This window comes from Notamacropus eugenii, chromosome 3, assembly GCF_028372415.1.
Source record: "Notamacropus eugenii isolate mMacEug1 chromosome 3, mMacEug1.pri_v2, whole genome shotgun sequence".
Taxonomy (NCBI): domain Eukaryota; kingdom Metazoa; phylum Chordata; class Mammalia; order Diprotodontia; family Macropodidae; genus Notamacropus; species Notamacropus eugenii.
In genome coordinates, this window is record NC_092874.1 from 6,468,685 (window position 1) to 6,480,704 (window position 12,020).

The 12,020-nt window shown below is 40.9% G+C and overlaps 1 long non-coding RNA gene across 2 annotated transcripts in view; it reads left to right on the forward strand.

Moving 5' to 3' along the window:
* The window catches only part of LOC140532386 (uncharacterized), a 120,344-nt gene that overhangs the window by 60,009 nt on the left and 48,315 nt on the right, over positions 1–12,020 (forward strand). For both annotated transcript variants that reach the window (XR_011976488.1, XR_011976489.1), the window contains one exon: positions 9,401–9,510. This is a non-coding gene — a long non-coding RNA (uncharacterized lncRNA). The remainder of the gene's footprint in view (positions 1–9,400; positions 9,511–12,020) is intronic.

Genomic DNA, 12,020 nt, shown 5'->3' on the forward strand with positions numbered 1-12,020 from the left:
AGAACTCCAAGAAGATGTGATTTGCAAACAATCAGCTGCTAATTTGGGGAACTAGCTTAAAACCGCACTAAAATGCTTGGGATACCCTCTAGTCATTAAATAAAATGGTCTGCTTTGAATGTATCAGCAATGAGGTATTTGGCTAAACTCTTTCCTCTGCTGTGAAATGCAAGATGTGCTGACATGAGAGACGTTGTGGGGGCTTTTTAGAGAAAAGAGTCCTGGCCTCTGGATCAGAACACCTTGGTTCTAGGCCCAGCTCCACAACTTAGTAGCTGCTTGTTAGTAAATCACACCCTCTCAGATTTTCCATCTAAATAATGATAATATATGTGCTCCTGACCTCACAGGGATAGAGAGAAGGATAGACTTTGTCAGACGAAAAGTACTATATAATTTAAGTTATTGGCGACGTCTGACCTACTTTGGGAGTCCACGTGAACTCCTCACTGACGTGGACGGACATGAATAAATTGGTCAGTTACCAAACATTTAGCCAAAACTTCATGTGTAGTGTGACATGATTAGAGTGATGGCTCAAACACACAAACCCTGAGGGTTTCTGATTGAATTGTACTCCTCAGTCTGGTGCAGGAGCAAAACCCCCAGATTTCGAGTTTGAGGACCTGGATTCAAAGTCCAGTCTGACAACTTCCACCTGATTAGCTCTGGATGAATCACTTAATTCTATGGGTCTCAGTTTCCTCATTTGTAAAATGAAAGATTCAATGACCTCCTTGATCCCCTCTAGCTCTAATTCTGTTATCCTATGACCCCATGACCCTTTTTATGTCTTACTAAATTATATAAGCAGGGCAGCTAGAGAGTAACCTAATGCATAGAGCACTGGGCTTGGAGTCAGGAAGACCCATCTTCCTGAGTTCAAATCTGGCTTTAGACACTTACTAAGACTTCATGACTGTGGGGAAGTGATCTCACCTTGTTTACCTCAGTTTCCTCATCTGTAAAATGAGCTGATGAAAGAAATGGTAAATTACCCCAGTATCTTGCCAAGAAAACCCCAAATGGAGTCATGAAGAGTTGGACATGATAGAAATGCCTGAACAATAATGACGAAAGATTATGAGGAGTTTATGTGGGAATAATAGTGCTTATACTAGTACTGCTACAACTATTACTACTACCACCACCACTACCATCACCACTACTACCACTACCACTACTAATATTAATGCTACAACTAATGATGATAATTACTTAGCCAACCTCCCAGATGATTATATGTTTTTAGCCTTAGAGGTAGTGAAGAGGTCATCCAAATTGCTCCTTCTTTTTGTAGATAAGGATAATGAGGCCCAGAGGGGAGAAGTTCCTTACCTAAAATCATCCATGTAGTGAGGGTCAGGGTTTGAACTCAGTTATGGTCTTTTCCTTTATACTAGTTCTACCTTTCTCAAAAGGCTGACCCAGGATCCATTGATATAACTGATATAAAAGGTTGATTCTATAGGGATCTAGGAATTGTTCATATCAATTATTCATCTCTTGGACAGTTGGTTCTATGACCCAGTCAAAGATACAATACAGGTATCTTGGCATGGTGCACCGTGTCGCTACATCATTTAGAGTTACAGGTATGGGGTAGCCCTCAATGACTTAAAGCTAGAGTGAGAATAATATTCTGCTGAAGTTCTGTTCTTTTCTTCTTTCCTTCCTTCCTTCCTTCCTTCCTTCCTTCCTTCCTTCCTTCCTTCCTTCCTTCCTTCCTTCCTCCCTCCCTCCCTCCCTTCCTTCCTTCGTTCCTTCGTTCCTTCCTTCCTTCCTTCCTTCCCTCCTTCCTTCCCTCTTTCCTTCCCTCTCTTTCTTTCTTTCCAAGTATTTGATTTAGATGAGCAGTTCAATTTAGTTGAGAAGAGCAAGATTTATAGGTGGTAACTAAAGCAAGTGTTTTGGTAACTCCTATCTCTTAACCCAAGGTTCATAAACTTTTGAAAATATATTTAATAACTGCATTTCAATATAATTGATTTCATACATATAATCATCTGCATTTTATTTTATATATATTCAAAGGTTAGTCTGAGAATAAGAATCTCATTAGACAGTAAGTCTTCAGATTTCCCATGAAAGAAAAGAAAAAAAGTCGAGAATCTCTTATCTAAAGCGTCCTTTTCAACAAGATGTCTCCAAAACATATGCCAAAATCATATAAGATTCTTGTATAAATTCAGACACAGAAATAATTTTGTTCAGTGATTATTATATCAGTTGAGGAATAAAACAGAAAGATGTTTACTTTTGAAAGGTGGTCTCCATTCTTATAGCCCGAATTCTGTCCATGCAGATCCTGAACACAGAGTTTAAATGGAAGAGCTATGATTAGGAAGATCATTCAGATGCTGTTATTTTCTTAGGACATTGTGCTCAAGTTTCACAAGGATATAATGCACCTGCTCTGAGACTCAAAATCAATGACTTATTGTAAGATGCTTATTTTTTGTTGGCAAGTTAATAACAGTAAAAAATAAATTTGAAAGAGAGGGAGATCAGCATAATTCACTTTCACTTATCATGCACATAAAAGACCAAGTGGATGAAAACATATCTATTCAAACTGTGGTAAGCAATAGGCAGGGAGTCTATTAAATTAATCCATGATTATAACTATCTAGTACAGGTTGTGTCCATCCCATGCATGGAATGCAAAGTATGCAAACTGCATCACATTTTTCAATGTTTTCAAGCTCTCCTTGACATTGAATATATCTAGATTATATATATATATATATATATGTGTGTGTGTGTGTGTGTGTGTATCTATACCATCTATCTATTTGTCTCTCATGTATCTATCTATGTACGTATCTATGTTTCTAAGTATCTACGTATCCATGTTTGCATCTGTCTGTTGGGAGAGAGAGAGAGAGAGAGAGAGAGAGAGAGAGAGAGAGAGAGAGAGAGAGAGAACCAGGATGAAGTAAATCAGCCATGTTGAGACTGACTAACCACTCAAGGCAGCTCACAGCTGGGTTTTTGTCCACTAGTCTGTTCTTGGAAGCTTAAAGGCACATCGATTTCCAATCTCTCCTTTATACAGCCTAACAGAAAATGGACTGATTCAAGATTTAGTTACAAAAACTTGAGCATGTTTACTACAAAGAGAAAGGGGTTTATTTACTGAACTCCAAGTTTATATTTTTTAAGCAAAAGTCTTTGGAAATGACTGTAGTTTGGGTAAATATGTGGCCAGAAAGCACAGTGCCTTTTTTTGAGGAGTGAAGCATCATCTGGGCTGTGACATTTCCAAACTGATGGTTGTATTTACCACATATAAATCTTACTTTTCCCAAATAGAAGTCTGTAACCTGGGGCTTGAGGGAAGCACTTCATCTGAGCTTTAATCTAGGAGTCAGATACAACTCTGAATAAGTAATTTTGCCCCCTAAATTACCTTGATCAATTTCAGTTTAATAAATAGTACCTTAAATATCAGTTCCTAAAGTGTTGTTCTTCTTATATCTCATAATATCCTATGAATAACAAGGCATCCTTTGATGAATCTGTATAACTTCTCCTGCCTTGGGGGTCAGATCCCAGTTCACTCATCCCTTCCTTATTTGGGTCACACTTGCTCTTGGTATCCTGTTGATTCTCCATGGTGAGTCCACTCTGTGCTGCTTTTGTCCCCCTTCTTAGATGTCTTGGTATTTTGTGAGAATTGACAGAGCTCATCCTCACTGTGGGTCTTGTCCCCTCCACTTTGATGACAGGGATAGATCCTTTTTGCTATTCAAGTTGTCATCAGTAATATAATGCAGCCTCTTCATGTACATCTTGCCTTGTTCCATTGTCCTTAGGGTGAGCCAGGCAGTTCAACTCAGGAATTAAAAGGGGCACAAGAAGAATAGTGACAATAATAATGGCTCCCTTTCTATAATTATTTAAGACATAAAATGTTTTCATCATTCTAAGAAGAATATGATACCTACAATCAGACAATGAAACTGAGACTCAGAAAAGTTAAGCAACTTCCCTGTGGCAACAAAATGTTTTTTTATTTTTCATTTTGTTTGTATGTATTGTGTGTTGTGTATTGTGTATTGTGTGTAGTGTGTATTGTGTGCCTGTATGCAAAATCTTTGCCAGTGACTCTGATCACTTCAGCTGCTGCTCCAGCTTCTGCTTCTTAAGGTTTCTAGCTTGCCAATGTGCAACATGGCAATAAGCACCGCACCTACTGTCCAGAGTGGTTGTGCAGAATTAATACTTGGTGATTAGTTGATTGTGAGGGTGAAATGATATTCTAGAGATAGAGCTATCAATAATAAGTACTTTGTGAAACTAAAACACCCTATTCAAGAGTGTTATGATACAGAGAGCCTGGGAAATCTTTACCTTTTCTCTTCGCTAATGCGGAAGAGTCCAAATAAAATCTCCAAATAAGCACTTTCATGGTTTACATCCTCTCTGCTCAGTCCCCCATGTAACCATGTAGCAGAGGGGGTCCTTCCTAGTGTCCCTGGCTTCTAGTACCATCCTCTCAAAGACTGCCTTCTGTTTACCACGTACTCACACACACGCATAAACACACACATATACACACACGCCTGGTTTGGAGTATGTCATGTCCCCCATTAGACTGGACTCCCCGAAGCAGGTGCCTGGGGTTTGCCTTATGTCCTCAAAGCTTACCAGGTGCCTGTCACATTGTAAGAGTTTAACCCATTCTGTTGACAGACTGACTTTTCCTCCATCCCTTTGCTGTTAAAACCTTGATAAATGACTAATTAAATCTAGAAATTGTTCCTTTCTTTCTGTTGAATAACTAATCACTCACTTTTCTATTTTTTTTTTTTTACAAAGTTCTTTCTTCAAGACAAGCCTGTCAGTCCACTTGGGAATATTCCATCTCACAATAGGAACAGAAAAGAGTTTTTGACCTCACAGAAATGACAGCGGACTTTGGGAGATACAGCCCTTATTTTTTTAATATATGTTAATTATTTTTCAGTTCTTAACATTCATTTTCACAAGATTTTGAATTCAAAGTTTTCTCCCCATCTCTCCCCACCCCCATCCCCAGCACAGCATACACCCCATTCACCCCTGCCTCCAGCCTGTCCTCCCTTCTATTACCCACCCTTTTTCCATCCCCCTTCCCCTCTCTTTTCTTGTAGGGCAAAATAGATTTCTATACTCAATTGCATATATAGCTTAATTTCCAGTTGCATGCTAAAACAATTTTTAACATTCATTCTTAAAGTTTTGAGTTCCATATTCTCTCCCTCCCTCCCCACCCACCCTCATTGAGAAAACAAGCAATTCAATAAAGGTCATACATGTGTAACAATGCAAAGCACTTCCATAATAGTTATGTTGTAAAAGAATAGCCACATTTTTCTCTGTTCTATCCTGTCCTTCATTTATTCCATTCTCTCCCTTGACCTGTCCTCCCACAATAGTGTTTGTTTCTGAGTATTCCTTTCCCCAATTTGTTGTCCCTTCTATTACCTTCCCTTTCCTAGCCCCTTCTGCCTTGCCTTCTTGCAGGGTAAAATAGATTCCTATATCCAGCTGAGTGTGCGTTATTCCCTCCTTAAGCCAAATTCCATGAGAGTAAGGGTCAATTATTTCCTTTCATCTCCCCCCTCTTCTCCTCCATTGTAGAAACTCTTTTTTCCCCTCTTGTATGTGAGATGATTTGCTACATTCTTCCTCTCCCTTTCTCTTACTCCTAGTACATTCCATTCAACAATAAATTTTATTTTATTTTTTTAAGCATTCTCCCTTAATATCCAGCTCACCCTGTGCTCTCTATGTCTGCATGTGTGTGTATAGACACATACATACAGACATGTACATATACATACCTACACATATGTAATATACACATACATGCATACCCATACACACACACACATATATATATTCTCTCTAACTACCCTAATACTGAAAAAGATCTCATGAGTTACAAATAATATCTTTCCATGTAGGCATGTAAACAGCTCAACTTTAATGAATTCTTTAAGGCTTCTCTTTCCTGTTTACCTTTTCCTGTTTCTCTTGATTCTTGCATTTGAAAGTCAAATTTTCTATTCAGCTCTGGTCTTTTCAACATGAATGCTTGGAAGTCCTCTTTTTCACTGATATTCTATTTTATCCCTGAAATGTTATACTCAGTTTTGCTGGGGAGGTGATTTTGGGTTTTAATCCTATCTCCTTTGACCTCTGGATTATCATATTCCAAGCTCTTCAATCCCTTAGGGTAGAAGCTGCTAGATCCTGTGATATCCTGATTGTATTCACACAATACTTGAATTGTTTATTTCTGGCTACTTGTAATATTTTATCCTTGACCTGCAGTCTGATCTGGGAGCAACCACAAGCTTTCCTGCCCAGGATCTGAGAGTAGGATTCCCTCTTCACAGCCACAATAGCTCCACCAGTGCTCCTCCTCAACCCAGAACTGCCACTCAGGACTGAGACCCAGATCAGTCACTGAACTACCCCAGGGTCTTTAGGCTGAGAGCTACAAAAGTGCTGCCACAGAGGCTGCTGCTACCCTTGGGCTGGGGCTGGGGCCAGACTGCACTCCCCTCTCATTCAGGTGAAAAAGGTTTCTCACTGATCTTTGAAGCTGTCTAGTGTTTGTGGGTTAAGAAATCTGGGAACCTCAGCTGCTACCTGTGATTCCATGCCCTGAAGCCTTCTCTAGTCCTGGCCCTGCTGTGCTCCACTCTGTGCTCCACTCTGAGCCTGGTGTGATAGACCTTTCTTGTCAGCTTTCCAAGCTGTCTTGGGCTGGAAATCTCATGCATTCTGTCATTTTATGGCTTCTAGTGCTCTAGAATTTATTTAAAATCATTTTTACAGGCATTTTATGGGTTACAGGGAGAGACCTAGAGCAGGTCCATCTTTCTACTCCTCCATCTGGGCTCTGTCCCCCGAGATACAGCCTTGACACAAATAATGAGAGGAGGGGGAGAATGCGGGAGGCACTTAATGATGCCAATGCTTGTTGACTGATTGACAAGAAGGAATCTTACCTATACACGAATATCTGAAGACGTTACTGATTTTACAAATGAGAGCAATAAAGACTTAGTGAAGGTTCTAGGTTTTTAAGAGTCAAAAAAAGGATTTGATAACAGAGCTTTCGGTTTCAAAGTTAGTGTCTCCCCCAGTGTCTCTCATCCACAGCTCCTTGAACCCCACTGGTCACAAGACACCACTCTCTGCTGGTCATCTTGTCTTCCATTTTCCCTTTCTCCTTAGTCAGAAGTTGATGTCTTCTCCCCCTTGCCATGATGTTCGTTAAGGCTACTGTAATCTATGTCCTTTTATCCCCCAGCAGAAAAGAACAGTTCCCATTCAGAGTCTGAGAAGCCTGGCCCCTGCTATTCTCCATCATTGGTGATCTCTCTATGCTGGAAACCCTCCTAGCCCACTTTATCTATGTCTATTTGTGAGGAAGATAAAGAGCCTCTTCTGGGAGAGAGGCCAGGGAACAATCAAGATTGATAGCATGGATATATGGAGTCCCTAGACTCCTTTTAGGAGGACTGGAGCAGTAAGGGGACACCCTTGGTGTGCCAAGAGAAGGAGTTTCATTTTTGCAAGACAATGAATGATGAACCACCCTAATTTTGTATCATAGACCCTGAGACATCTCCTTCAGGGACCTTACAGTCAAGGATCCTATAACTGATCCAACCCATTCCTTCCAGTATGACCTTGGAAAAGTCCCTGAAGATCTTTGGTTTCCTGTTGTCTCTTCTGTAAAATGAGAGGGAGAGAATGTGCAGTATGGTGAAGGGCCTCATATTCCTACGGTATGATTGTCCACTTAATAACCATGAATTTACCCATGAATGAAAGAACTGGGGCTAGGGTGGTGGTAATGGGAACATCGTGACTGTCTTTAAGCATTTGAAGGACTACTATAGGGAAAAAAAGAATTATTTTTGTTCCCTTTGGCCACTAAGGGTAGAACTAGAAAGAAACAGTCAAATTTCAGACTTGCAGATGAAGGAAAAATTTTTCAAAAATTAGAGCTCTCCCATCATGCCTCAGGAGGTAGTTAACTCATCCTCACTGGTGGCCTTGGAACAAATTCTAGATGACCTTTGTTGGAAGTGCTTGAGTGAAGATTCCCTGGGTATGAGTTGGACTGGATGTCACTGAGGCCCGTCCCAATCCTGAGATTCCCTGGCATTTCATGGGTAACTGGCTGATTTCTACCTTTCCATCCAACTCTCATCATTGGTTTTTCCCAGCATTCCTTGTTTAGCTTCTGGGGCAGATATAAAGGAGGAAATGGAGGGAAGGAAGAGTCTTTTTTCCATAAAAGGGATAATGAATAATTCAGAGTTGACTGGAGTTGGCTTTCTCCATCCAATATAATTAAGCAAGGTCCTTTCATCTGTTCTCTTCTATTTCTTTAAGATGCACGTGTCAGGGGGTGTGTGTGTGAACCTGTAGCCTCTGGTGAAGAGCTGAAACATTTACAATCAATGGGAATCACACACCTCACAACTGTATTTTTCAACTGATGTTCATTAAGTGAAACTTATTCTTGTCTATCCATCAGAAGAAAAAAAATCCTTTTTTGTTAAAATAAACAAGAACACTGGCCTGGGGATATTCAGGGAAAACACAGTCACAACCAACAATATGTTGGAGTTTGCCCAAATATGCCAACATGAACCCCCACATCCTCTTCTCTGCACCCCTCTGATATACTTAATTTAAAAACAACTCAAATGCTTAGCTGAAATATAAGTTGTTGTTCATCTTATAAATTTGGCTTCCCAAGGACAGTCAGTGGGTCACATTCAGGTTATCTTGGTCCAAGGTCTAGGTGTGACCCCACTACCCACTCCGGACAGCCCTTGAGCTAAAGATTTTTATGGGTTTTGAATTCAAGTTCTATTTAAAATGTAAACACTATTCTTAGCATACAGAATGGACAGTGGTCTGGATTTGTTCCACAGGCCATACTTTGCTGACCCTGGATTTGCTAGCCCAGACTCAAAGAATGTAAGTTGTGAGTACCCTCGGAAAACAGCTAGTCCACCCCGCAAAGGAGTAACTAATCCTATGATCCACAAAGGTCTGCAAGTCACTAAAATATCCCACTGTGGCTCTAATGCCAGCCAGGCCACCACTACGAGTTGTGCTTTGGGGGAGAGGGATGAGGAGGAGCTTTCTCCATTCCCCAGAACTCAGTGTGTCTTGAGCAAAGTAGAAAACGCCTGTGAAAGCTCAATCCTTTATGCATGGACCAGGCTAGGTAGTGTCAGCTCTGGTGTTCCCAACACCACACCTACCATTCTGGGTCTAGTCTCTCCAACACTCCAAGGAATGTGTATGTTTCACAGACGACAGAACAGTGGTGGCTCATTAGTGACAGTTACATTTTCTATCTGTGTCATTCCAGGAAGGTTCAATTTTAAAACAGTAATAAGAGCTAACATCTGTATAGTCAAGTGCTGTACAGAAGACGTTACAATTACTTACTTCGTTTGATCCTCACCACAACCCTGAAAGGTAGGTGTTATCATTGTTCCCATTTCACAGATGAGAAAAGTGTGGCTAAGCGACTTACCCAGGGCCATGTAGCTAGTAAGTGTCTGAGGAAGGTTTGAACTCAGGGCTTCCTGATTCTAGGCCTGATTGAGACATTCTATTACTTGGACTACCTAGAAAAGAACCTTTATTTTCTCCATTGTTGCACAGTGAATAAAATCAGAAAAATCTGGGCTGCAGTCTTCCTTCTATAACATCTTGGGTATGTGACCCTGGGCAAGTCACTCACCTCTCTGTGCTCATGGCAGCTCTCTGTTGAAGAGAAGGGGCCACCTTTCACTTGTAGCAGGAGCTCCTTATTCCAAACAAATCTTAGGACAACTCTTAAGCCCTGTCCCAGTGAAACAAAAACAGGCATTCAGCTTTCAAAGGCTGCATCCTTTGATATCAAGAGTGGCTCCTGCTTGCTCCATAACACACACTCCATGAGCCTATTTTCTTCTGCTCTGTTAGAAAATATTCTGAGGACATCCATGAGGGAATGGGGAACAGTAATTAGTCTGGTTTGTTGGCATACTGGAGCAGTAGTCCACTCTGGAAAATCAATTCATAATACCAATAGTAATGCTAATGTTTCTCTAGGGGTTGACAAAGATGACCTTGTTTGGTCCTCATGCAGGTAGGAGCTATTATCACCACCATTTTACAGATGAGAGAACTAAGACCTATGGAGAATACCTGCTTTGTTCAGGGTCACATAGCTAGTAAGCCTCTGAAGCACATATAACTAGGTGGAGAATTTGAACCCCAGTGTCCTCTGACTCCATAACCTGCTCTCTCTTCATTATACCACAATACCCCCACATTTTAACTGTTATTGTTGTTGCTGTTACTTTCTTAGCAAAGTAAGGGGAAAAGACGGCTAAGCTCTGTCATGTTATGGTTCTTTCCCCCATCCCCATCAGGAGGCCAAGATGCCTCTGGCTGCCTGGTTTCACCTCTGACCAAGATGAGATGAGCCAGAGCCCCTTCCTCTCCGGGTTCAGACAAAGAGTCCAAGGGGTGTGTGTGTGGGGGCAGTGTTCACCTTTGACTTTGTTTCAACTCCAATAGCCCTCAATCATAATTAATTCTGATGATCTTAAGCTAAATTAGAAGCAATGGGGATCACTGCAGGGAGGGGAAAGCATAAGGACACCTTGTTCTTGGCCCAGTGGGTAACCTTAACCCAATTTAGAAGCCCACTTGGTCTGCAGCAGCCCAGCTCCAAGCCAAGTGGCAGGGGATCTCCTCCGTGGAAGGGGAAGGGGCTTTGTCTCCTTGCCCAGACCTGGTGGGCACTTTGGGGCCTGGGGCTTTTCATTAGGAAATCAATAATATGTTTTTATTAGTTCCAGAGCACTGAACCAAACCCACTAGAAACCATCTCCTTCCACTATTTTGGGTGTGAATACCACAATTAATCCATGAAAAAAATAAATTAGTTTTTTTTCTGAAATCTGGAGGTTTTCAAGTTGTAAAAGTCCAATTACAAATTAGCAAGCTGTGAATAATCAGATAAAAAAATCAGACTTGAGGCTGCAAGTGCGTTCCTTGTAAAATCCCTGAAGATTTATGACGTTCAAGTTGTACAGAAATTGATGGGGAAAAGGAGCATCCACACAACTCATGGAGGTGTGATCTAGCCTGGATCGGAGCAGGGGCTCTCCCTCCTCTCTTGGGAACATTCACATTTGAGGGAGAAGACTCATTAGCTGAAGAATGCTCAAGGGATGGAAATCAGCATGGGGAAGGGCCTCAAATTCAAGAGATGTGGGGGAAATCTCAAGGAGCTGGAGATGGTTCATTCTGAGAAGAGAATCACAAGGGAAGAAGGCCAGTGCTGACTGCCTCCATAGCGTCCTATGATGTAGTGTGTACTTAGTGAAACCTAAGGGTCTTTGGAAATATGAATTACAATGATCATTACTTGAAGAACTCACACATGGAATGGTTTGGCTTATTCTGTTTGATCACAGGGAGCAGGACTTGGAGCAGTCAAAGGCAGTTTCATTGGTCATTCTCTGCCACTAACCAAAAAGGAAGATATTCTTTCTGGCATCCAAGGCCTCCTACAATACAAAACACCTGCTTTCCTATTTACCTTATACTCATTCTGACAAAGTGAAAAGTTGTAGATGAAAGATGAAATGACTGAGGAAACAAAGCTTTGATCTGAGTGTATCAGTTTACTAAGCAATGTGTGGTCATTGCCCAATAAACTGGTACGGAAACTCCTCAGCTTATGTCTGGACCTCAGATATAGGATGAAATAGATTTTTATACATTAAAAATAATCACTCAAGACAAATCAATTAAAAGGAAACATTAGTTAATCTGATTTCTAATTGGATGAAAGATTAGGGACTTTTCAGGTTGTGAGGAAATAGCAAACAGATACAATTTCCTGTATTCAGAAAAAGAGGTGCCCCCTCCCCCCAAGTGTCTGTAAACAATCAAATGAATAAGGAAAGAATAATTGATTGATTGGT